General features: G+C 43.0%; 1 protein-coding gene across 2 annotated transcripts in view; it reads left to right on the forward strand.

Annotated features, from left to right (window-relative positions):
* Positions 1–27,448, forward strand: part of LOC124432073 (protein rhomboid) — a 233,787-nt gene that overhangs the window by 61,159 nt on the left and 145,180 nt on the right. The gene's annotated exons all lie outside the window — the stretch shown is intronic.

Below are 27,448 nucleotides of genomic sequence, written 5' to 3' on the forward strand. Positions count from 1 at the left end.
AACTCAGGATTCGTATCTTATTGTTCGAGAAAAAGAAAAATGACGGATACTTGATTTATGATTTACGATCGGTCTCGCCTATTTCTTACCTTTTTGTTCGTCCAAGAGAGCCATTCGAGCTAACCGATAATATTCACGTCCATTGCCATTGAAATTGTATGGACGGCGAACACTGCGACGAGTAATCCAGGCTTTAACCGTCAATCAAGGAAATCGCGGCTCTACAAATCACGTCTCGTTGGGGATTTAATCGTTTCTCCGTGGCCTCTCCTCTCTTTCCTTCGATCTATCCATCTCTTTTTTCCCTTTGCCCATTGCCTCGTAGGAAGAAAAATGCGGGCTTTCCCTTTATCGGGATTTATCGTAGAAAGAAAGGCCGATCCTATTTTTTCTTTTTTCTTTTTTCTTTTTTCGTTTTTCTTTTTTCTACGGTATCAAAGGTACGTCTGTCTCTCCCTTGCGAAATACGACAAATCGAAAGTGTCGCCACTAAACCGTGATTTAAATACGAGAAACTTCATATTTCTCGACTATTAATCATGCGATTAAGGTTGGCAATCCTTCTTGTCGTTTCGTATACAATATCTTCCCGTCATCTCCCTTTTCTCTCCCTTCTCAGGATCATCTTTTCACAACGAACTTGGGCTTCCTTACGATTAATTTCTTTCCACGTCGTTCACCTTCCCCTCTTTATTTCTTTCTTTTGTCGTTAATTTAGTCCGTCCCTTCTTCCTTCCTCAACCTCGTCGTTGTCGCCGTCGCCGTCGCCGTCGTCGTCGTCGTCGTCGTCGTTTCACCGTAGCACCGTCAGACTTAATAACAATCGCAATTTTTACCATTCCCTTGCTTCAAGTTCCTCGTCGTCAGAATAGATACGGATCTTAACGAAGTACCTCCAAATGAAGCGTCCTAAATCTATACGCTTTCGTCGTAAGAAAAGGACAATTATCGAAATAGGAATCTCATTTCTTCTCCGACGTCGGTGGGAATTACCGAAATAGCATGGTCAGAAGAAGAATACGACAATCAGCATCGTTATGTTGATTAGCTAACGGGACGTCGATCAAATAGTTTCCTGGGGGATCCCAGTAAATTTATCCCGGTCGTGTCGCGGATGTTTCTTGCAACTCTGACGCACGACATCCGACACCGTCTCTCTCTCTCTCTCTCCCTCTCTCTTTCTCTCGCTCGCTCTTCGTAAAAGTCGTAACAATCGAGGAGCCATTGTCCAGCCATTGACATTGTAACGAGCCGATTAAACAACACGGTCCAACGATTCCGGGACCGGCTAGAGGCGAGAGATATCATTTCGGAAAGTAGTTTGTACGTTATACAGGTGGTGCTCTACACAAAGTATACATATCTCGCTCGCTCTTACCAGTCTTTTATTTTCTTCGTTCTCCGTCTCTCCTCGATGACCGACTGATTCTGACTCCGAGTGAGTCTACCGACCGTAGTCGTTCTCACCATTGTCTAGGGCAGAGGTTCCCAAAGTTATCGTTTTTTCCTTTTTTTCTTTTTCTTTCTTTCTTGTTTCTTTTTTTTTTCTCCTTTTGCCGAGATAAAAAGCAATATTATTTTAATCAATCTCGCGCGGAACGTCTCGCATTAAATTGCGTAAACCAAGTTAAATGTGTGCCTCGCGATTACTCTTTGTATTTTACGTTCGGCATCGCTCGACCGCAGCCAAGTTCCTATCTCCTCCAGAGGAAGAATTTCGCCGAGCCATTAGCTAAGTTCAAACGAGCCGTTCGATGGAATTAAATCGACAAAGGGCCTTCATCAACGATTGGCAACCGCTGCTTTAGGGACTTGCCTCATCCCTCTCGACCATCCGCCATAGGACGTAACGATCCAACCACGGTGGTTTACGGTTTTATAATGCCCAGTTGCTCGTCCTCGGTTTTCGTCTTTCTTCGTTCCTAAGTCGATCGAGCGCCGTCCGGGTGGTCGACCAACGGATTCCTCATACTTGATGATTCTCCTCCTTGATAAATATTTCCCTCTTCCAAAGTTGTCCCCTCTCTTTCCTACATCATTAAATCACTTTTTTTTTAAGGATTTCCATCGTGGCGATGCACGAGCGAAGCGTACAGTTAAATATAATAGTAAAGTTTTGCTGCAGTTAGCGAAAGACTCGACAACAAGATGACAAGAAGGAAGACAAGAACGGAGAGAACGTGTGTATAAAAGAGATGGAGAAGGGAAACGGCACAAGGTAGCCGATTTATCCTTTGGAGATATCTCTCTCGCCAAGCCACAAAGTCGTTTCAGCCGAGCCAAGTTTCGAGTTGGACGATCCTCCGCAACGAACGTTCCACGTAGCTTGGTAACCGCGTAGCGACCTCCGCGGTACGGCCAAGTCTAACGCGATATCGCCGCGTTTAAGCGCAAACCAACCGTAGACCTCCTTTCGACTACTACCCTCTTTGCATCAGCTTATTAACGATACGTACTACGAACGAGACGCAACCAAAGATAACTTCCCCAAGAGCATCTGCTCTTTCCAAGAATATTTCAAAGGACAAATATTTACTTTAGATTCGAGAGGAGAATATGTAGAATAATCGAGTGAAATAGCGAATTCTAAACAGATAAACGTCACGTTGAACAAGAAATAAGATAACCGGAGAAACAAAGCATACCGACCAATTAAAAGATTAATCGAATATATTGGATCGGAATTTGCTTGTATTCCGAGATTAATTCCAACTTAATTGGGGAGTAATTGGCGTCAAAGAGAAAACGCGAAAGAGAGAGAGAGAGAGAGAGAGAGAGAGAGAGAGAGCGATTTTAGCAACGATCTCCGAAATATCGAAATATCGTTTACCTTTTCTAGTGACTCACACTCCGTGGTGGTAACGCTCGCCGATCGAGAAAATTACACACGAAACGTACGAAAGAGGCCTGCTCGATTCTTATCTAAAAAGAAAGGGTGATGGTGGTGGTAGTGATGTAGCACTGGCGGGAACAAGGGGAGGTTTAAAGTCCGCTTCTCTCTTTCTTTCTATACTCGTGTCTTTTTCTCTTCGCAGTTGAAGAAGAAAAACGCGATACGATCTCGTTCCGGCCAGCGGCAGGTCGCTCAACGAAGAGAAACCGTCTCGTGTTCTCTCTCTCTCTCTCTCTCTCTCTCTCTTCCTCATCCTCCTCCTCCTCCTTCTCCTCGTAATTACGAAATTGCCTCTTTGAAAGATCCGCTCCGCGCTCGATTCTCTCTATTTTCTTTTCCACAACGGGCGTCGTTACACCCGTCTTTCTTCTCTTCTTCCTTTTTTTTCCCTTCTACTATCTTTCCTTCTTCTTCGGGGTCTTACACATTGGCCGAAGCAGAAGCGGCACGGTCCTTCTCTTCGCAGTCTTCTTTTCTGCCTCGCCGTCATCGCGAAATCGGCAACGCATTATCTCATCCTCCCTCTCGATTATGCGCCTCCTCTCTTTCTTTCCCTATCTCCCTCTCGCTCTTTTCCTTCCTCTTTTTCTCATCCTTCTTTAGCCCCTTCTTCGGTTTCGTTTTCTCGAAACGGGTCCACCGTTTCGCTCAAGTTACCGCGATAGGTAATTTTAACGGGCGAGCAGCTTCTCGTCGAACGACTTCATCCAGCGGAACGGCTGTCGCGCCGTGCACGATCGATGTCCAAAGTATTCTCTCTCTCCCTCCCTCTCTCTCTCTCTCTCCCTCCTCTACACTTTCATGGCCCTTCGTTCGTTCCTCTCGTAACCAAAGTCCCCTTACCCCCACCCCCCCACCCCTACCGAGTCGACCGACTGTGAGAACTTTGGCCGGAGATCGATCGAGGATCGAAAAAAATTTGTCTTCGTCGAAAACGAAGAATCGTCTCGTCGCTCTCGACGTTGTTTCGACGTTGTTCCAACGTTGTTTTGTCCTAGTGGACAGAGAGTCGAGTGGGGGTAGATAGGAGGGAAAGGACGAATCATTAACCTGCGTGCGCAGCCTCGCGAGAATTCCCTTGCCCGAGGACGAACTTTGCACCTGTTTCGAGTCTCTTCCTGCCACGCTACGAGAAACGTCACGCTTCGTGCTTTTTCTTTCCACTCTTCTTCTTTCGTCTATCTCTAGCCCTGCCCCCCCCCCCACCAGACACACACACACACCCACACTTCCCTCTCTCTCTCTCTCTCTCTCTCTCTCTGGCCGTTTTATTAAATACCTTTCTTCCTCCGCGATCACGGAGGAGTTCGGAGTCGTTCAACGTCAGCATTAATCCGACTAATTTCATTGAGAAAGGACGAGGTAAGGAAATTGGCAAGAATAGTGAGTGGCGTGCATGCGTGGTGAGATGGAGAATGCGAAAATATAAAGGGCTTATTTGAACCGATCGAAAAGTGCTCTATCGAGGGATGCACTCGTCGCTCGAAACGATTGAAAACTTTCAAACCGAGTTTCGATCGAATGCTCGACAAGGCTGGAAAACTTTTTTAATAATCATGACGTTTCGACTTGGTCGAGGATATTTTTCTTTTCTCTTCCTTTTACTTTGCTATCGAGCTCTAATACTTATTATGTTTACCGGAATAGATATTAGCTTTATAGTTTATAAGTTATACACTCAGGTTTTTAAGGCTAATAAAACTCATTGACTCGTTCGACGCTAAAGTACGAATCCATTTACGAAGCTAAACGATTCAGTCAGCTTGTAAAAAGCTCGCATTATTTACTTTGTAGATATATCGGGTCTCGACGATGTTACTTGTTACGGGGATAGATATTGAAAAAAACGTAGGTGGAGAGGTTTGAGGGGGAGAAAAAAAAAGATGCAAAAGGGGAAAGGTAGTAATCGATTTTACGTAGCGCTACGAATACGATACTCGTCGCTCGATAATGGCTGTGGTTGCCTTCGAAGCTTGCGCGCGAGCTCGACACGTTCTCTTGCATTTCTGAAAGGCGAAGCAAACGACGATGTTGACAGGAGACAGCGACCGCCTAACATGGGGCTTCGAGTGTCGAATATCTTGGGAGGGTTTGCCAGGACTCGCTCCGCTTGGTTCGCGCGTTTAACTTTCCACCATATTTTCTCTCCTTCCCTTTCTCCGTCTAGCTCTGCTACCACATTTCGCAAAGAAACTTGGAATCGTTCGCTTTATATTACGTCGCGCAGTAAAGTTTCTCGGTGCGACGACCAATATAGTTTTCCTCTTTATCGGAAAAATTAAATATACATAGGAAATGATCGTTATTAAGGGAGAATCGTTGAATGGTTGAAATCGTTACTATATACTTATAACTAAACTTTGAGCGCATCTTTGATAATTTCGTTATTTGATTTCACTAATGTCCGCGTACATCGATCCGTTGCTATCTTAATAGATCGATCGGACCGAATTCTATCCGTCCCAACAGATTTATTATCGCTTGCGGCCTCGACTTTGTGTCTCTAAAGATAGGAATGCAAAAAAGAGTACATAACCAAAGTTAAAATAAGAGCAATAGGGATGAGAGGAGGAGAGGAGAGGAGAGGAGAGAAGGGAAGGTCGATCGGGTGCGGCGCGTCCATGCAAATAATCGTCGTCGGAGGCGCGTTTCCGTAGCTTCCAGGTGATTAATCGGCCTCTCGTAGGCCTCGTGGCCTGCCCCAAGCTTTGACCGGCTTGTATATCGGTGTGAAGAAAACAGGACCGACGGGACAGACGGGTGATTATTTCGCGGAGATCGCTCCGTCATCGCATAAGTCGGCACCTCTGATCTGCTCTCCTCTCGTTCTCCTCTTGGTCAGGAGGGACCATAATCACCTACTATCCTTCTCTCTCTCTCTCTCTCTCTCTCTCTCTTTCTCTCGCTCTCTGTCTGTCCGTCTACGGTAGAAAAGGATCCTTTAGCGAGCGGCGAACCACCACGACGACGACGACGACGACGACGACGACGACGACGGCGACGACGGCGACGACGACGAGGATAGAACGTTCCGATGGAATCCGCGGCCTCAGAGCTGAACCACGGCAAGGTCGCTAACTATTTTGCCGCGAGATCCTCTTTCTCCTTTTCCGACTACTCCCTACTACTTTCTCTCTCTTCCTTTCTTCCTCCCTACCTACCAACCTACCAACCTATCTACCTACCTACCGACCGACAAACACGTTGCTGACTGCTTTGTTTCGTGGTCGGCCTTTCACGTATTATTTATCTTGTCGATGGAGCCTATATTGTAGAACGTTCAAAATGTAACTTTCCAGTCGTTAGCAACATTTATCGCGTTTAATTGCCTCCTTCCATTATTACTATCGTTATTGCCAACTTTATGTTTGATTTCATTTTTTTATTTCTCTCGTATTTTTTTCAATATCGACAAGTAAAGCGAAGAAAAGAAGAAGCAGGAAAGACACCCTTTGCGAAAGACTCCTCCGCGTATCTTTTAGCTATCAACTTTTTTATAGTCAACGGTCTCATTATCTGAAGAAGGTCTTTGAAGATGTATACATATGTATGTACGATGGATCGAAAAGCGCGGATGGTTTAAAGATCGTTTATGAGCTGTCGTCGTTGTCGTAGATTCGACGAGAGGGAGAGAGAGAGAGAGAGAGAGAGAGAGAGAGAAAATAAAAGAAAAATGGAGTACCGGTGGCGATTTTCCGGTCGAGGAGTTCAGACTTCTCGGAGCCATCTCGGATGGTTAAAAGGACGAACGAAGGGAGGCAAGCGGGTTAACGAGTCCTCTTTGAAAGGAGAATCGAATGCACACTCTCGATCTTCGCTCGGCGAGCTCTCCACGCGTAATACCAACTTTGATTGCCAATCGTTTCTCATCGCTGCAAGAAGGTTATTACCTATCCACTTTGCTGAAAGTTCTATTTCTCTCTCTCTCTCTCTCTCTCTCTCTTATAGTCCGCCGCTGTGATTCATTTTCTCTCTTTCTCTTTGTGCTTTTTGAGAAAAATATCGAGACTCCTCCTCGGGAAGTTTGCAAAAATATTAGTTCCGTGCACAGCATTATCTCTCTATCTCTTTTAGCCGCTCACTCGACTTTGAGATTTTTCAGTTTGTCTTGTCCCTTCGAATTTTACGATCCTTTCGGGGAGTGTCATCGTTCCTTTCGAAGCTCCGTGGCAATTTTACCGATTCAAACGATCATAAAAAAGAAACGCGACGCTCTCTCTCTCTCTCTCTCTCTCTGTAAAGAATTAGTATTTTAGGGTTAGCGTAGAATTTCGAATAAATCCTCACGGCATGCCGAAAAGAAACGAAGGAACGCGCCAAAGTTGAAACTTCTCTTTTCTCTTCGTGGCCGATCATCGAGCATCGCGAAGCACTCTCGAGTTCTTTTTTTGATAAGGAAGAATTGAAAGCTTGGCTCTCGCTTCCCCTTCCCTTCTTTCGGCCTTCGGGGATAACCTATTAAAATTTGAATAATCCTTCGGTCGAGTTAACGGCCTTAATTAAAAAGTTTCCTATTTGCATCGAGGAAACGTAGGAGAATGTAACTTAGCCGCAGGTTCGCCGCGAGCTAGCAAATCTTCTTTTTCCCCCGTTTCTCCTTCTTCCTGTTATACGAGATTCGCGGTCGTCGATAGTTCGGCGCTTAATGCCCCTTTTTATCATTGTTACTTTTGGATTTCTTTTCGCATAGGAACGATCGAGGAAAGAACGCCGAAGGTAATTAACGAAAGATTCTGCGAACGAATCAACGGACGCTACCTTTTCTCGCGTTTCTTACTTTCTCCGATATCGAGAAGAACAAAATCGTCCGATAAAATTTATCTCTTCGACTACTTCATTTTTCTACTTTCTCACGCAAAAAGAGACATCGTCGACGTGCCGAAGAACGCGAGTCCTTGGAATCTCTTTGGCTTTATAATTTTCTTCTCTCTCTCTCTCTCTCTCTCTCTCTCTCTCTCTCTCTCTCTCTCTCTCTCTCTCTCCTCTATACTTAAAAAGCACGCGCAATTAAGTAGCATCAAAGAATTCGCCTGTGTCCGTGACCCTAGGACATATTCCGACATATTTCTAGGCGCTTTTATCTCACGGTAAAACGAACGAGAACACAGAGTACTCCTTCGCACCGTGTATTCTTTAGCAACGCCTTTCATTTTCATTTCCCTTTTTGTCCCTTTCATTTCTCTCGTAGGCGCATCTTGGTTAGTGCGAAGGAATTAAAAGTTTCTTCGACATAACTCGTACCCTATTCATTTACAGGAGGGTCTTCTTCGGATCTTCGAGGTACACAAGTTCCGACGGAACTTTCGCCGTCCTTCTCGAGGGTCATTCATTATACGTACAGCGACTAGTAAAACGCGGTATGACCTAAAATAGGCCACATAAATAACTGCTTTATTCTTCAAGACGAAACAAGACGGATCCTTTTAATACATATTTTCTTTTTAATAAAGTTCTACGATCCTTATCGAGTTTGAATTTCTTCGTTTTAAAGCCGTTAAATCTTGTAGCATACATTTTTCATTGCGCGGCTCGACTTTGCGCGCCGATGAAACGAAAGAAAAAGAATGTACCTTACCGTCGTTTACTTCGCTTCATGCAGAAAATGCATATTCGGACTAGAATTCACGTGACATTTGAAAGTATATTCTACGCTCGGTATGCTCGGCCTCTTCTCCGATAGGAGATGAAGAGGAGAAAAGGTGTTGCAAGAAAATAAGAAAGAAGAGGAAAGGAACGAAAGAAGAATGAAAGGAGAATGAGAAAGAAAATGGAGGTGCCAGTAGCTACTGCGGTGGCGTTCTCAGGCGAACCATTAAACCGTGTCGTCCTCTGCGAAGGAGTCATGGGATCATCCAAAGTAAACCTCGCGGCTTACGACCTCCTTCTCTTTCGCTCGCTTGCATCGGCCGCCCACTCACCTGTTTTTCTTTTTCTCTTTCTCTCATCGTTCGTCTTCCTTTTTCACGCTCGAACGATCTCGTCTTTCCTCGAGCTTGGCACGCTATCGCGTCGCTTTATCGGTACCTAGAACTTTGTCTACCGGTAGCCGTTGATAGGGGACACCTTTCCTGATAAACGATCACCTCCTCTTAACCACTGTGGATACATGCGTCGAATTTAATTAAGAACGAACGATCCTACGGTCCCTACCGTGCGCTATCGAAGGACTCCACACGGTTCGATGGAAAAGCATTGCGCGGAGATAGCTCGAGGAGGTAATCTCTACGTATCGGTACTTACTTTTATGCGACTTGTTATTTTATCGCACTCATTAATTTATGATCACCAATGCTGAATCGTTCGAGTAATCCTTATTATTCGTTGACCGTTGTCTCCGAATCGACGTAACGCGTATAACGAAGTATTCTATAGAATAATATAATATAATTAACGGAGCGATAAATTCATTGTAGACGATTTTTTACGAGATAGGGCATATCGTTTATACCGTATGTTACGTGCAATATAAAAATCTGGAATCGCATAGAAGACGCGTTCTAATCGTAAATCAAAAGTAAATATAATCTTTTGCTCGTGCGATAAAACTGCGAGCAAGAGTACGCCTATGAGGTATTTTATATCCTTTATTTCTCATCATTTTGTAGACGGTTGGACCGTTAGAACGAATTCGATCGTCTCGAGTGTCCTAACTTGTATCACGTGAGCATTCACACTTTTTGTATCCTTCAACTATCCGTAAAGAAAGGACGAGAAAAGGAGGGGGAGAGAGAGAGAGAGAGAGAGAGAGACGAGGAATGGCTCCGTTAAGGAGGGTCAAACATCGAGCATTACGAGCTTCGCCTCGCGGCGGGAAATAAGCTCGTACGAGCTCGTTCCTTGCTCGATCATTCTCTCTCTCTCTCTCTCCTTTTTTTTTATTTTCGAAAGAGAGCCCATACCATTTGGTAAGCTTTTACGCGACCATTTTCTAACGCCGTTACGAGTGTGGTATTACAACGCGTATACCGTGTCTTGGAACGAGTAGAATACGGCTTAGATCTTACGATTCCCGGATGCTACTAAGGAGAGACCATCAAACCGCCTTCTATGCAATGCCCTTTCTAAAGCCGGCTCTTACTCTTTTTCTCTTTTTCTCCATCGATGCGATATGCATTCGCAAAGTGAAGCTATTCCGTCCTTCTTCGACTATATATTCTTACATTGTACCATCTTCCTATCTTTCTATCAAACGTTTATTTTCTTTCGGAACAAGGAAATTTGCATAGCGACACGGCAAACTCTCTCTCTCTCTCTCTCTCTCTCTCTCGAATGTCGAACGATGAAATGGATTAAAAGTTCGCTGCTCGGCGATCGAGAAAGACACTTTATTGCGTAATTTTGTTATCTTTTATAACGAAAGATTTCGAAACGATCAATGAACAAAAACTCAATTTCGTTGGAGCGAATAAGAAAGGATTAACCTTACGATCGACGATCAAAATCGTTAAGATAAACGTACGTTTTTCGTGTATTTGTTAAAAGGTTTATTGTAAATTTATCACGCGCCTCGTTCGGCATTCGCGCTAATCCATTTTACTTTCTCACTCGGACAACATCGTTATTGCTAGCGCTAATGGATTTCAAAGATTTATGAAATTTTGAAATAATTATTAATATTTTGCGTCGAACGTCCGATTTATAGGAATTCGACTGTACTGTTTGGTTACGTTAATACGCTTACCGGGAGCATTTAGGAAGATCGGAGTAAGCTACATAACCGATTCGACGATTTGAATTTAATGGATTTATCCGATAATCGGTATACCATCGTAAATTCGCTTATCGAAGATTATTATGTCAAATTTCCAATTTGAAATTAGATTTTAATTTTAGATACTTATGTACGAATAAAAGAGACAAACTGATCGTGATATAATCGTACGATCATACTCATGCACTGTCAGGACTCGTGAGAAACGTATGGCGATCGTAAAGGCGCAAGTTTGAAATTTTATGTTCGAAGATAAGTCGCTTATATTTCAATGCCGCGAAACCGCGAACCCTCTTGAAAAGGTTTTCTTGTTCTCCCGAAACGACGATAAATAATTCGAGAGTAAAATTAACTCGAATGTACGATCCATCGCGTTTCACCATTCTCACGAACCAACTAGATTCGAGCTTTTAGCATCCCTTAAAGAAATTCATCGAGACATTAATATCGTTTTATATTCGATAATCGTATTATGTATGTACCGTGTACCTACGCGTATACGATATCGATAAAACGAAGAATTTTTTAGATTTTTGGACATTTTTTTCCACGGTTCTCTCTCTCTCTCTCTCTCTCTCTCTCTCTCTCTCGCATAAAATGCGTAATCATTTTTAACGCGATATTAAAAATTCATAAAAAGAAAAAACTCGAACGTTGAATCGCGGGCGATGTTACATCGTGCACTCTGCCTCCCTATCTCTCTCTCCCCCTCTCTCTGTTTGATCCAGTTTTTTCTTTTTTCAGCACCGTCCACACATTTTCACCCGCGCAGATCGATGCATCGATGTAATCTCGTGTTTATCAACTCTCTATATCCCTCTTCACTCGCTTTTTCGTTTTTCCACGAATCCACTAGCGAGCGAGGCTCGTTCCTGCTCTTTCCATTTTACAACCAATGGAAAAAGAACGTGCGGAAGTACGAATGAAAATTTGATTCGCGCTAGGGCGCCCACTCTTTCTCTCCTTTTTTTTTTTTTTTTCTCTCGCGGAAGTTCTTTCGACCAGGAAGTGAGATCGACGAAGCGCGAGTATAGTTTCGTTTCGGTCTGCTTTCAGGATTAATTAAAAAAAGGGAAGAAAAACGAGAAGGAGAAAATAAAGAGGAAAGAGGAAGGACGTTGAAAATACGCGAGCGAGAAAAATATAAAAAAATAAATAAGAGGAGAGAGAAAGAAGGAGAGACGTAAAACTACTTGATGCGTATCCAAACGCAGGAATGGAAGGGAAAGGATAGAATAAAGCGTTAAGAGGCGGAGGAAGACTAATTACGTTATTTATAAGCAGCGTAGGCGCGATTCTCGTCTTTAAATCGTGCTCGAGCTTGCCACAGAAAAAGTCCGCCAACCTACACTCGGGTCTATTGAGTACGAACAGAAATTGCGACAACAAAATAATATTCTATACCTTTCGGAAGAAAAATTGATTGAAGGAAACACTCATCGTGTTACATTCTGTGATTCTTCGAGTTTTGTCAAATAAAGAATCGATGGTTCGATTGCTTGCTCCCCTTGGAACAATGACCATGTACATCGGATAATTGCGTTTATTAAAACGTTACGCGTTCTAGTTCTCGCGTGCGCGTTCTCCTTTCACCCTTCCAGAGAATCGGCCTTTTATAGAAAATGCGTGCAGTCTACCGTGCAAATACGGAGGTTAAGTCGCTGCCAAGACTCGCGCGACGAGAGAGCAAGAGAGACAGTAAAGATCTTTCCGAATTTGCAAAATTTCATTCATATACGTAGAAATTACCACGTGTTAATGATTCGAAATCTTTCGTTTCTTGACATTCATTTCGCAATATCCGTCAAGTATTTTGAACTAACTCGCTCGTTATCGATAACCCATTAAGGAGCATAGAATAATTATCTACTTATAAGAGCACGAACGAGGTAGGTTGGTTCAACGTTCCGCCTTCTTTCGGCACTTCCCTCTTCCTTCCACAAGCACTGTACGAGGTCTCTTAATTAAATTACGGTCCTCGGCCTCGATTTAATTAACATTAACTCGATCTCGCGCGTTCACCTTCTCGCACGTGTCTCAAACTCTTTCTTCCTTCTTTATTGCGAGCAGCTCTACTTTCAAGGATAACGGCCGATAGGTACTTCCTGTTAATTAACGATGCGCAAATTGAAATTCGCAAAATCCTCATTGAATCCGCTCTCGAAGGATCCCGAGCGTGGACTATCGCGTATCAGTTTTTGATCGACTATTTTTAATAATATTTTTCTAGGCGTCGTAAAAAGTGCGCCAGCGACCAAATTACACTCTCGTCCGTAACGAAGAGGACGAACACGCGTCACAATTTTTCATATCACGTGGCTGTGCTTGCATTATGTCGTTACGCTTCGTCGTCCCGCGTGCGGCCTCGTAGAAAGGGGTACATGCATATGTATGGACGTACTATGTACGTAAATATGTATACATACGAGTATATAGGAGAAAAAGAGTATAAGTAATGGAGCACTCTCTTATTGTTGTCGGCTACCGCGCATCTGCATAAGGTTTTTAAAATTCAACGAAGATGTCCACGCCTCGATACCGGCCGCAAAAATGTACTGCGAATTAACTCGCTAGAAACGCACGTGTGTGTCGAGGAATTACAATTTTTCACGTTTTCTAACGTAATCGCATTCGCTGAGAAATATCCTCTCTCTCTCTCTCTCTCTCTCTCTCTCTCTCTCTCTCTCTCTCTCTTCTTCGTTTCTCATAAATCCGTAGAGAAATCTATGAAGGAGGTAAGATAAGATGGAACGCTACCGGTCGCTGCAGATCTCAATGACAGTAGACAACAGGCGTATTCATAAATTATATTTTCGAGAGTTATCCCGTAGGACGAAAAAAGGAGACAAAGAAACAGGATTCAAGAGAATAGATTACAAGGAGATGGATATAAAAGGAGAAGGAACGATGGAATAAAAACGGAGGGAGAGAGAGAGAGAAAGAGAAGAATCCTATAGGGTAGAGAGAGAGAGAAAAAGAGATTAGACTACGTGTCCTGGCGAAATCCTCGGCCATTATTTCATTTGGTGGACCCCTCTGTGTGTACGTCCGCTGCTAGAAATGAATATGCAAGAACCTACCGGGGTGAATATTTACGAGCAGCTCATGCACGCGCGCGCGCGCGCACGCGCGCGTGGGAGAGAGAGAGAGAGAGAAAGAGCACATGCGAGCTAGCAAGCAAGTTTGAAAAGATGAAGCCGAGCAGAACCAACGGGAGACGGCGCTTCTCTCGTTCTGGTTTGCTCCGCACCGAACCATGTTGTTCCTTTCACCCATTTTTCGTTCTCTCTTTAAACATGCGAGTCCCTTGTAAATCGACGTACAGAGTAGAAAAATGATACGTCACCGTTTTACTTGCCGCTTTTTCTATTCTTTCTTACTCATTTCTATTCTATCCTTGGTCGACATATATTTTCCCGTCGTTGAAATAAACACGCGATACGTAGGAAACGGGCGATACGTCGATTCTCAACATTTTTCTTCTAATACGCTTCTGATACGAGTGTACGATATTCTCAGGAATTTTTCTTTGCGATCGTCCTTTGAGAACAATAACGTCGAGAAAACACGAGAGTGCTCGCTCCTGGAATAATAGAAAGAGACCAATTAGGGACGTTGTCAAAGGGCCACGTCGTCGAAGAAAAGCAAGATAGCTCAGTCGGACTCATTACCCGTCCGTCTTATTTCGGTTACTTCCGGAACTTCTTTTCTCGAGTATATTTCGCGGAGTTCCCCTCTAACGAGAAGAAAGCGTACTCTACGTATATACACCTCCACTTGTCGTTGAAGGCTCATCGTCGAGAAGGACGATGGCTAAGAAAACGTAGAGACTCGTTTTGCCATTCGAGCACACTCATCCACCTCGTTCCAACAAATTTCGTTTCTCTTCCGTTCTTTTTCCGTTTCGCCTTCTTTTTCTCGAGTAACCTTCGACGATCCACCGTAATCACCGACATAAATTCTTTTCACGTAGTATCGTGGCTTCTTCTTTGGTCTTTATCGAACGAACATAATTGCTCGATCTTTATACTCGACCAAGTCGAGATACCTACATAGGTCGGATATAATCGTTTCTTTTTTCGATCGAACTAATATTATCAATCGGAAACGTGTTATATTTTACAAATTGACTTACAGAGATATACCTACTTATTAATGGGTGTATACTCTTGCGCTCTGTACGAACAAACTTGCAGCTTTTATTAAATGAGAGAAAGAGATAGAGAGAGAGAGAGAGGTCTCGTAAGCGCGAACGTCGAACAGGAAAGTCGAGACGAGAAGCGACCGGAAACATACTTATTTCTGTTCTTTAAGAAGTCTCGCGCGATGGCAAGGAGGGAAAAGGAAAAGAAAGAGAGAGAGAGAGAGAGACCTTCGACGCTTTTATCTCGAGTAGCCGCGATCGAAAGGTGGTGAGCACGCGCGAGCTTTCTAAACATAGTAATGTCACTTCTTTCCCGCTCCGAGAAAGAACCGACTTGGTCGTTCCTCTTACAGGAAAAAGAGAAAGAGAGATAAGTAGATAAATAATAGAAGAGAAAGAAAGAAAAGTGGGCCGAAAAAAGCTGAGAAAGAAAAACGAAGAGTCCACCTCTTTCCTTCTTCCTTTCCCCTTTTTCAACCTTCTTTTCAACTTTACGAATTCGATTAAGTACCACCTACGAAGGGATGATCTAATTAACGCTCGGTCTCGTTAGCCATTGCTTCCTCCTAGCCTTTCATCATTACTCAAAAGCTCGTGCAGCGTTTCTCTCTTTGCTCGTGCGAACGAACGTATCAAAGAAAGTCAGGAAATTTCGATCTCGCTCGTCGGTGATAAAAGAACAAAGTGTATTCGCGTATATTTCTATTTGCTCTTCCCCTGGCCCCCTTTCTCTTTCTACTTCCTTCTAAAATAAAACGTGTGACGAAAGAATGAGACGAATTACGTAGTAACTTGCTTTCGATGAAAACGACCGAAGACGAGGGTCGCATTATCGCACAGTTGACATACCTGCGAGCGTAGGCTGAGAGAGAGAGAGAGAGAGAGAAAGTGCGTAAGAGCAACGAGAACACAATTAGCGAGCCGAGTTGTGAATATTTCTATTTATATGAGCGCGACGATTTATTTTCTCGTGCAAGGAAATTGTTTCAGTGGTTCTCACAGTCATTAACTGGTCCCCTCGTACCTCTTCATTCTTCTAATTACATGTATGTACTAAAATACGATATCAGTATGCGCAATGTGTACTATACCTTCTAAACGTTTTAAATATCAATGGGCCCTATCATTAAATCAGACAGACAGGGAAAGAATGGAGAAAAATGAAAAGGATAAAACGATTTTAAAGACAAAAAGCGTATATCGCGGAAAGATCGAAGAATGGTAAATGAAGCGAGAATACCTTCGTTTTGGAACGTTTAACGTTTCAATGGTACTTCAACTTAAAGTGCTCTTACGAAGTAACGAACGAATGAAATAGGAAGAGAGAGAGAGAGAGAGAGAGAGAGGACAAAGATATGTAGCTGTAGAGACAGAGGAAATGGTGTAGCTGTCATTAATCGCGGCGGTCTATTACACGAGTACTCTCGGAGTAACGAAGCATCGTTGTTGTCGACGAGTCTCGAATTTTTCCTAGAGTTTGCTTTTCGAGCTACTACTCCGACTATGGCGTTTCGTCGTTCGTTCTCGATTCGTGGCTTTACGCGAAACATATTTCGCGGTATGATTAACTTTACCCGTCGGACTTTTTTTCTTTTTCTTATTCGACTCTTTCACGAGGCGTTGTCACGTAGAACTCAAATCGAAGAGAGGAATATAGTCGATCGATAACCACGGCGAATATTAACCGGGGAATATCGTGCTCGCGCATGCAAAATTGCAACTAGAAATTTCTTTTTTTTTCCCAAATTGCTCTCACGGGAAAAATCAGCGCTTTCACACTTCTTTGTTTTTTTCGAAATCCCACGATCGTTACTTGTCGAGATATTCTTTGGCGTTTTTGGCTTCGTTTCAGAAACGAGCCAGAGGAGAACGAACGAATAACGGCTCGTTGGACGTTGAATGGTTAGGACGACTTGCAATTAGAGGATGGAATTAAATGTGGCATTGTACGGTGCCACATCGATGATGAGATCATATTTTAAATAAGCGATACATAGTTAAAACGACAACATTGTTTATCTTCCTCTCATCCGAGAGTCCATTTACCGCAACATTGACGTCTTTCTATTACTAATAACAGGTTCAGCGGCGTAATTTGAAAAGTCGAAGGGAAGAAACGTCACGACCTACTTTTCAAATAGCAAACGTCTTTTGAATTTGCGGAAAGAGACGGTCGGTGGTAAGCGTTTCGAGAGAAACGCGTCAAATAAGAGGGCGCGAGGCTCCGCACGCTTCTTCTTTTACCGCTTCTGCTTCTACGACGAGACCTTCGCTTAAACGTCGTGACGAGAAAAATTTGACTTGGCAAGCCGTACCTTTCGTCTGTTGGTGGTGGTGGTTCTCTTCGCGATGTCGCGTTCGAGACGAAGCCTCGCTTGTACTCTCTCGCAAGGAGGCACGTCATATTTACGCGACGTATTTGCCTCCGTTGATTACTGTTTGACATGCTCGGCCACCATTCCTTTCCATTTCTCTCTTTCCTTGTTTTATCTCTTTTCCCTTCTTCGGATTAGAAAATTCGTAGACAAATTGAAGAGGAAAAGAAAAAGAAACGTCGCGGAAACGTCGAACTTTGACTTTACAGGGATAACACGATTATGGTTCGCTTCGCGATTACCGGATCGCGAGTTGCGACTGGATGGCAGTCGCTTTATTGGAGGAGGGATTATCGCAGTGCGGAATCTGACTTGCCGCGCTTCGTGTAATTAGAATTTACAGCTTAACGAGATTATATGCGGTTAGAGACAGTTATTTGCCAGTTGGAAACGACCGACGGAGGACGGGGCCGTCTACGGTCTAATTGATTCGGGTTTCGCGAACTTTCGAACTCGCTACAAATCCGCTATAGCGTGTCATTATATGACGATTCGATTATGTTACACGAGAAATTGCTGATATAGATGGTCGTCGTCGTTATTTTTTTCCGGTAAAAAATTCGGCATTACTTTTCTATCCGTCGCTCTTTCTCTCTCTCTCTCTCTCTCTCTCCTTCCTCCAACACAGACGAAAAAGAACAGAGAAGATAGATGTTAAGTAAGAATACTTGGGAAGGGACATCGGAGGCAGCAGACAGATTCGAATACGATATGCAAGCTTCTTGAAAAGATTCCTGAAAGAGGAAGGTAAGAGGAAAGAGACACCTAAGGCATTCTGTGGGCGCGCTCGTCGCGAGAGTAAAGAAGAAAGAAGGAAGCAGTGTTGCGAGTTCTTCCTTTGTTTCTCTCTCTCTCTCTCTCTCTCTCTCTCTCTCTCTCTCTCTCTCTCCCTCTCTCTATTCTGCACCTAAAGAACGCAAGCATTTGTTAATTTTTACCGTCTCGCTTATTTTCTTTATCCGTGATGTCTTCGTTCCGCTGTTATTTCTGAAGAAATGTCAAACGTTAGATAGATACCTAAACTTAAAAGGAAAATGTAACAAGTCTTGAGATTTATTGTACTCGAGCGAAAAACATTGACAAACTATCGATCTTTCGCCTTTTCAAACATTTAACTTTAATCATAATCTAGAGACGATTCGCCTATCGTTTTTATAATATGTGTTATTAATTCGGTCGATTTCATTTGGATGGAATCGGCGAATGGAAGGTTGTTGCAGTTTGCATGGAAGCAACGGAGAAGAAATATTTTCTTTCTACCTCGAGCAACAAGGACGACGGCGACGACTAGCGGGGGCTTCAAAGGCGCGCCACGCGATGTATTCTCGATTCGAGCTCGTAAATATTTACGCGGAACGTGCGCGCCCGATTACATTTGCATTTCGGATTCACGGCGATTTCTAAACGGCCGCTCTACGACGATACCATGGCATAGTGCTAGTAGCTACCCTACCGTCCCCCTTATTCCCTTTGCGATTATGCGTCGCTCGTTCCATTTAAATAGGCACAAGTAGGTTAGTCCGTTCACGCACGTCTCCGTACACATACACATACACAATTGAAGCTCGCTCGTGTTATCCGTCAATCTTCTTCGTTAAGAAAAACGCGATACAACGCTTGCTATTTCACCTTCCAACCATTCATTTTCGATCGAATTTTAGATTATTATTTATTTAAAAAAATCTTGATAAAAGCACAAATTTTCCTTTTTATCGTTATATTCACGGTACGAAACGATGCTTTCCCTGAGAATAAGTTCGTGCTTTAACGTAGAGACGAGCTTTGCTATACGCTCGTCGGTGGTCGACGGTGGTCTGTATCTCGGTGGTCGGTGGTCAGAGTTGAAGGTTCCACGCTGAGTAGAGAGTAACTCGCAAGAGTAGCCGTTAGTTCTCGACTAGCCAACGACTAAGTAGTCACCCGAGTACTACCGTGAAAATCTGTACGGCTAGGTTCACCTTCTTGTGGTAAACAACCACGATTTTGTAGCTGTCTCTATCCAATATCTCTCCCTCTCTCTCTCTTTCGTCTTTAACTATGGTATGCTCTTTGAAAGAGTGCCATAATCACAGTGACCACATCAAAACCGCATCAAAATATTTACCTTTCGTCGGATACTCACACGCACACTTTCGTCTCTTATTACGTTTTTCTCCGAATTCTCGGTGAAATCATCCTATAAGGTTTGTTTTCAATTTTTCCAACTTCGGAAATGTCGCTTAATATAAATGATATATCCTATTTTCTTAATGGATCATCTGTAGAATAATACCTACACATGTAGTTACAGTGGAAGGTATATGTCATCGAATATGACGCTTTGGAAAGGACGGTAGCGAACGACGGCCCGTCTACGCTCGCTCGCGTACGCGCTCGAGCGTAAAAGTAAAGCCGCGCGAAGGCCGTTCTCATGAATGAGTGTTCAATGGGCGCCGGTCATTACTTTTCCCATCGCGAGAACGAGTTAGACTCGGCGTGCGCCAACCTACGTTCGGCGTGCGACGAGCAAAGGTGCATTCGTACGTACGTTAACTTTTACGTAGGAACGTTCTCTCCTCGAGACGATGAGAGAGAGAGAGGGGGGGGGGGAGAGAGGGAGAAAGAAAGAGGGAGGAAGCGAGGGAGAGAGGGATAGGGAGAAACAGCACACGCCTTTGAACGACCGTAAGGAGAAGCAGCGTGACTCACCGCAGAAAGACGCTATTATATCGCATGGCCGTCTTGGGCCCATGCCTCGTGCCTATCTACACAGTGTCATCTTATAAATGATACCTCAAAAATGGTATAATAAGGGAAATTAATTCTGAACGAGAAAAAAGAAATACATATATAAATATACATATATATATATATATATAGGTATATAACTTGTGACACGAAGAACGGCCTTATTTGATCTTAATTGAACGATAATGATGTTACAGAGGACGACAACAAGATGTCTTGTAAGATAAATCGTAATAACTATTATCTACGCTTATCGCTTAAATATAATATTACAATCGAGATTCGACCGATTAGTTATATTTTTTTTCGTTGAAAGTTATCTTAGGTATATCGTTTTCACTTATTTTTAAACGAATAATTCGATCGTCGTATAATATTTTTTTACAAGCATTGAAGAGTAAAGAAGAAAATTGACTGAAAACACTATGGCCACCTTGTATAAGTTTACGCGTCAACGTTACTCCACCTACGTGTTTTGCGAACTGGGTACCGATCCGGACCGTTGTAGTTTTATAGAAAAATCTACGATGACGTTATCTCGAAATAGGATACGCCATTCGATTTAAACTCCTCCGTTGATTGTAGAGAAAGAAAAGTATACGATATACCTACACGATGTTAATTATTGGGAAGTGATTGCGCGGATAATTGGGAATGGATTCGAAATAATATCTAAATGTATTCAACAAACAATAGCGGCAGTATTGACCTGTGTAGTTTAATCAATGCGTAGTTTAATCGATCGACGTGATACATTAATTATGAAAATTTTCTCTGTTAATACCTGCGTTAAGTTTGTCGACAAATATTTTCTCTAATACCGTACGTATAACGTCGAATCTTGAAATAAAAAGAGGAACGACGAGTGTGACGAAAATGATCGTGCACAGCCTCGCCTCATAGCACATACATATGTACGTACGAGCAAGCATAAGTATGCCAGTGACGATGTCATCCGTTTCCGGAGAATCAAGTCTTTTTTTTCTTTACGTGGAAATAGCGTGGGTACGACGAGTCGCGTACGGTACTTCGAGAAGAAGAAGAAGAAGAAGAAGAAGAAGAAGAAGAAGAAGAAGAAGAAGCAGAAGAGAAGGGAGAGGAAGAAAGGAAAGATTCGACGCCACACCTCGTCGCACCCCGATTCTCTCTTCCCTCTCGCCCTTTCACGAGTTATGGCTTTACGGTTGGTTGCGTCGAAGATTTATGAAGCAAACGATCATGCCAGTAGATCGGAAGAACGAAGAGGTAAGGAAGGCGGAGGAAGAGGAAAAGAAGAAAAGGCATAGCGACGACGAGAGACAGCGAAAGTGACGGCCCCCTTGGACCTGTCTTTGCGCTCGCATACTTTCCGCAGTCCGACCGACTTTCGACCGACTTTCTGTCGATAATTATTTTACACTGTGTGAAAAAAAAACAAAAAAAAAAAAAAAAACAAAAAGGCATTAGATCGCGAACGTCGTCGAGGTTATACGTATTTCCGAGTTTTATCGATTAACTCGATTACATCGGCGAACCGTTACATACGATACGTCGATTATTTTTCACGAAATCACATTTAGTCCGCAACCAACACACTCTCAGTTCACTTAGAAACTAGTTCGCAAACTTTACGCGCTAAATTCGAAATAATTCTTTTACGGTAATAAAGTCACATTAGCGATCTCGGTCAAAAGGAATGGCCGTGGGTTTGTTAATTATAGTAAAAGCAAGGTAGACTCGGACGCTATACTTTTCTTTATCGTAGCGGACGTAATGGGGCAGGAGGAAAAGAAATAAGACCGTTATTTATCGCGTCCGGTGTAATACTCGCGTATCATAATTGAAGTATCGAACGAGAATAATTAACGCGAGAGGCCATATGTCGCCATATGCCGACAGCAGATCGATGAACGAACGCGTACGACTGCGCGTCGAACGCGTGATTCGACGTTCTCATGTATCCGTTATTTAATGCGTTTCCATGTATCGTGATAATGTCAGGACCGATTTCTTATTCCAATGCTAGAATAGAAAATCGAGTTTAACCCGAAACCATGCGACTAACCGTCCAGCCCTTAATCTCCATTATCCAAAGATCGATAAGCAAATCCGCCATGCATCTGCGTTTACGTATAGGTACCTCTACCTGCCCGCTCACTACCACAACCTGTGTATTCTCCTGCTTACGATCGTAAATAACGATTAGCATAGGGAAGATTAAACAGGTCCATCGGTTCGAGAGCGCGTTAGAAAAACGAGATAATCGGCCGATACGTCATCCCTCGCTAATATCGCGAGGTTCCTAATGAACCATCGGCGATAATCGAGGAGGACGGATACGAGGCGCACGAGATATCGTTATTTTAATGAAACGTTACCTTTAACAATAACTTCCTTCTCCGTAATCGAATGAAAAATCCTCGATTCGATTTATAATTCTCTCCTCGGCGAATTAATCATTTTCTCGGATACCGACGTTTTTCGCGAAAACATTTTATCTCCTGGATAATCGTAAATATTGAATAACCGTTAAATTTTCAAGAGGATTAGAACTCGATATCTCGCGGGTTCCTAGATCGATAAACAAATAGGGCCACGTAGGAGCTCCACGCGCTATATACGTATACATAGGGGTCGTAAATAACGATTAGCTTGGCAGCAGACGGTCGAAGACCGCTGAAATTGGTCTTTCCAACGACATGAAAAACGAAACACGATGTATCTTCGTTTGCACGCTAGATTGGGTAGGAGTCTACGGAAGGTCCACGCTTCTTCCTCTTTCTCTTACTTCCTTAGACTCTGTACCGGAGTAGTTCGCCTTTACCGGAGGTCAATGTCGACTTTTCTGATACCGTGGAGTCGAATTGCTTCGAGAAAACGAGAAATTAAGTTTAAAGACGGGCACGCTCCTATCGATGTCGGAACGACAATCACGATACGCGTTATCGTTCGTTCAAATCCTTAGTCCTCTTCAAAAACGAGAGGAGGAGGACACGACAATCGTCTCAATCGCTGTTTAAACAAATTTTCTTACAAAAGTCGGAAGAAAAACTTTGAAGAAATCCGTTGACGTTAAACGAATTATAATTACTAATGAGAAAGGATAGAAGTAATTAATTCATTCATTCAATATTTCTCGTCGCCAGAGGGGATGATGTTGTCCCAACACCTTTCAGCTATTACCACGTGCCGTAATTCTAAATTATCCCGCTCGTTTTACGCCTTAATAATAGGATGCGGAGGTGGATGCGAGCTGTAACGGGACCGAGAGAAAGGCGAGAGACAGTGGGAGAGAGTGAATGAAATAGAGAGAAGGAGAGGAGGTGGGTGAAGGAGAGATAGGGGACAATAAGAGAGATTCCTTTAGCTCGCGCAACGTGCTTTAATTAAACAGGATACGTTAGACGATGTAACTGTTGCGAGCCACCGCACTTACGTACGCTTATTAAGATAAAACAAGCAATTACCGGGGCAAGAAGGTCAATACACCTTCTTCTTCTTCCTCCCGCCTTATACTTACTTATATCCTCCTTCTAACAACCGTATGCACTTTTCATACAACCGTACGTACGTACGTATACACTTGCGTTCAGAAATATTTTCTTCGCGTATCACGAGTAGAAAGGAAAGGCCATTAATGATCGAGTATTCACAAACATTTTTTTCTTAAAAGAAAAAGTCAAAAATATAATATCCAATTTAGTAACTGGAAGCGTTGCGCCTCGTTGCGAAGGAACGCGCGGATATTGGTTATCAAGTAATCTAGGAAGTTTCCGAACGTATGCAGAGAGTGTGTAAGCTATACGTTATGCTATCCGAGTCATTCAATTGCATTTACTCGACGACCGCTTTATCCTTAACGAGAACCGGAAGAGCGTAGGTGTCGCGCGTGTTTCTCGCGTGGAACGAGACGCGAGCGCGTCCTGGTTCGCCGATAATTTCACGGAAAAAAGAAAGGGATGGAGAGAGAGAGAGAGAGAGAGAGAGAGAGAGAGAGAAAGCTTCATTCTCGCGATATTTCAAACGATCGTAATAACGATTGAATTTAGGATTTGTTTGTCCCCATAAAGTCCCCATCGAGCACCTAATTTTATTACTTATATATTGCAAGAGATATATCTACTATTCCTGATAAAATAGAAACACGTCGGAGATCCGACGAACTTACAAACTTAGACATGTCTAAGGTTAATCGTGGAATAGCAGAGGGGATAGCGAGGGTTAGATAGTGGTTTAATGCGGTCTGATGCGAAATTCCGAAATTCCGCGCGTCGAATTTCGAGACTCCGTTTCGGCACTGCACACGGCGTATTATCGACGCACACGCGTGCGTTCCGCATTCGACGAAAACGTGCCTTCCATACCATCGAGATATTTCGAATTATCGTGCCCTAAAATAAGATGGACAAGGAAAGGACCGACGTGATATTCGAGCTTTGCCCTTTCCATCTTTCTACGTTCTCGTCTGTCCGCGAATGTGGAAGGTTACGTGGAAGATAACGTGGAAGGTAACGTGGAAGGAAATTGGCTACAGTCACGTGGCCGACGTTTCCGCCCTCGGAAATTCTAGAAATCTCTCGTCGAGACGACGTCTGCCTTGGGGAAACGCCCGACAACCGTCGCTCTCTAATTTGCATCGCACGTCCATGTAATACATACGTCGTTTTACGATATTTTCTACTAGCATGTAGATATAGATATATGTAAATATGTTGATAGGTATAGGCGGCTGGACCGTTGCAACTTTCTCAAACGGAGAAAAGATTTCGCGATAGTGTAAGTTTTTGATTGTAGGAGAAAAAGACGGAGGAGACGAGTCGTGACATACGACTTGTATTCACGCACGAGCGCGCACGCACGCGCTACGTCGAAGAAGCAAGAGCATTTCGAGGAGGAAAGGAAGAGAAAGATGAATAAAGAGTTTGTAAGTAAGAAAGAGAGAAGGAGACGGAGACGTCTCGAAGCCGGTCAAAAATAGCGAGATAGAACAAAGCGCTGCCGTGATCGTTCGTCTTCCTTTGCATCTTTTTTCGGTTTCTTCTGCTTTTTCCAACTTTTTCATTTCCAACCTAGCATTCGGATATTTTCTCATTCGTACGTCCTTTGAATTTCACCGATTAGCGTATTAGATATATATATATATATATATACACATATACATGGCAACGCAAAATTAATTCGAGAATGGAATCGATCATGGCGCTAATTCTTCGAATGCTCGTTCATGTCTCTATGAGACCGACCGCGAAAGATAGAAAACGGTAACATTATGGAAAGGAAATAAAGTATCTCGATTCCATCTCGACCCACTCGATAACGAGATAGAAGCGACGAACAAAAGGGAGAAGCACGCGCGGTAATATTGGGTAAAAGGTAAAGCCTATTGCCCGTTTGTATTCTTTTCGAACGATCCCAAACAGTTTCTCGATTTTCGGTCGGATACCGCAAGCCCTCGGGCCATGCGCAAGGCAAACGATATAGTCGACCATTCGAGGAGCCAATGGCGAACAGTAATGCGACCGGAAGTATCGACGATTTCAAAGAATTATTCTGCCAAAGAAAATTGGAAAGGCACAGAGTTGTATTAGAAAATACGTGACAAATATTTTTCACCCCTTTTTCAGATCATCCTCGAAATTAATTTATCTACGAGTTTATGCGTTCTTCTCGATACTCGGGGAAAAAACATCCATGATGCATCGTTTCGATCGAATCTTTCTTCTATTAACATAGACTTGCGAATTCATCCGAAGCAACGAACGATTCTTCGATTTCGATTTCGATTTCGATTTCGATTTCGAGAGAGAGAGAGAGAGAGTAAAAGAGGAAGAAAAAAGAGTCGAGTTTCGACAATTTTAAATGGCTCCCGTTTATTCTCCCTCTTCCGATGCGCGGAAATAAAATCAAAGTGGACAGGATAGGGGGCATGGGAGAGGATGGAGAGAATCAGCACGAGTTTTATTTGCCCGTTGCGACGTGAATTCATCGGTTTTCCGGTTACACGCCGATCCGAATGCATTTATGTAATCGATGAAATAATATTTAACGGATAAACCGACATGGCAACCGATTATTCGTTCGGCTCGTTGAAAATAGTTTTTCGGAAATAAAAGAATCGAATGGAATGGTTAGATGAGGGAAGGAGGATGGTAAAGCAGTTTGGTGAGCTTCCATCCGTGAGCTTTCTTTATTTATCGCTTTTGCATTCGATAAACCAAAGGATTCGATCGATTTTACCTCCTTTTATTTTTCAATCGACCCTCCTCCATCTCTTTCGAACACTCGCACAAGCACCATCTTCGCATTAAAGAGAAATTTAAATCGTCCAGATTCATCGAAGCCATCTCGCGTTAATAGCTTCGCTGTAATTCACTCGTATTCGCGAGACAATCGTTTAGAGATTCGGAGAGGCATCCACGATGGCCATTTCCACCCTGGATATCTTCCTCTCTCTTTCTCTCAACAATACGACCGATCGTTCGTTTAAAAATAATATCAAACTTCCGGAAAAGTGGCAAGTTATTTTTACGATCAACGACGCGACGTAACGATAACTGGGTATCGTACGATTAACCCTGTATGCACGTATGCGTGTGAATTTAGACGATATCGAGAGGGTAAGTGATAATGCCGATAGTCGGTTGCAGCTTAAATATATCGTTAGCGTGCAACTACCTTCGGCAATATTGCCGGATAAAGTAATTGAAGCCCATCGAAATCACGGGAGATAATGGAATAAGCGTTGGAATGCATCGTTTCGCAAATACCCGCCATTTCGAACGCAATTCGATTGAATATCGCCGCTTGGATAAGAGCCGCATCGTAAGTTCGTTAACCCTGTCTATGAAACCATAGATGAAGTCGGAAAAGGTACAAAGAAAAAAGACAAAAAAGAGAAAGAGACAAGTGTAGATCGATATACAAATGAATATTTTCTTGACGCAACGTATGCAGTAAGTCGAAAGAAAAAAAAGAAAGGAAAGGTGTTTAGAGAATCCACTGGTAATGTCTTTCTTTCCATGTTAGATCTATCCTGTAAAATACGTAGGACAGGATGCTATAAATAAACATTGGCCGCCCTTGGTACAACGCGTGTGTCATAGTGTTGGTGAAGCTTCTCCGGCAAATGAAAATACTAACTACTACGAAGAATTTACGTTTTCCCCTTGACCTCCTAGCGTTGTTTGGAGGCGGAGCGAGATAGAAAGGAGACCGAACCGTACTCAATGACGTTTCGTGTAACATCGACCTTCCGTTCTCTTCTAATCTGCGTGAGCCACGAGGCCAAAGACGCAAACTACCTAAAAATAGTTTCCTCGCTCTTGGTCACGCGAAACGCGATTAAACGCGAGACGGGAAAATTCATGTCTCGCGGCCTATTTTGCGACGACCTCGATCGACTCTGGAAGATACAATTTATCTACTCTACTACAGAGTCAGAGCCACTTTACAAAACTAACAACGTATAATAATACGTAATATAATACGTTAATAACGTATAATAATTCCTGATTTATGATGATATTCCATTCATGATAGAATTCTAATTATTTGTAATAATTGAAATATTTCGCATACTCATGATTTTTTATGCGTTTTTCAAATATATACGTATATAG

Source organism: Vespa crabro, chromosome 1, assembly GCF_910589235.1.
Source record: "Vespa crabro chromosome 1, iyVesCrab1.2, whole genome shotgun sequence".
NCBI lineage: Eukaryota > Metazoa > Arthropoda > Insecta > Hymenoptera > Vespidae > Vespa > Vespa crabro.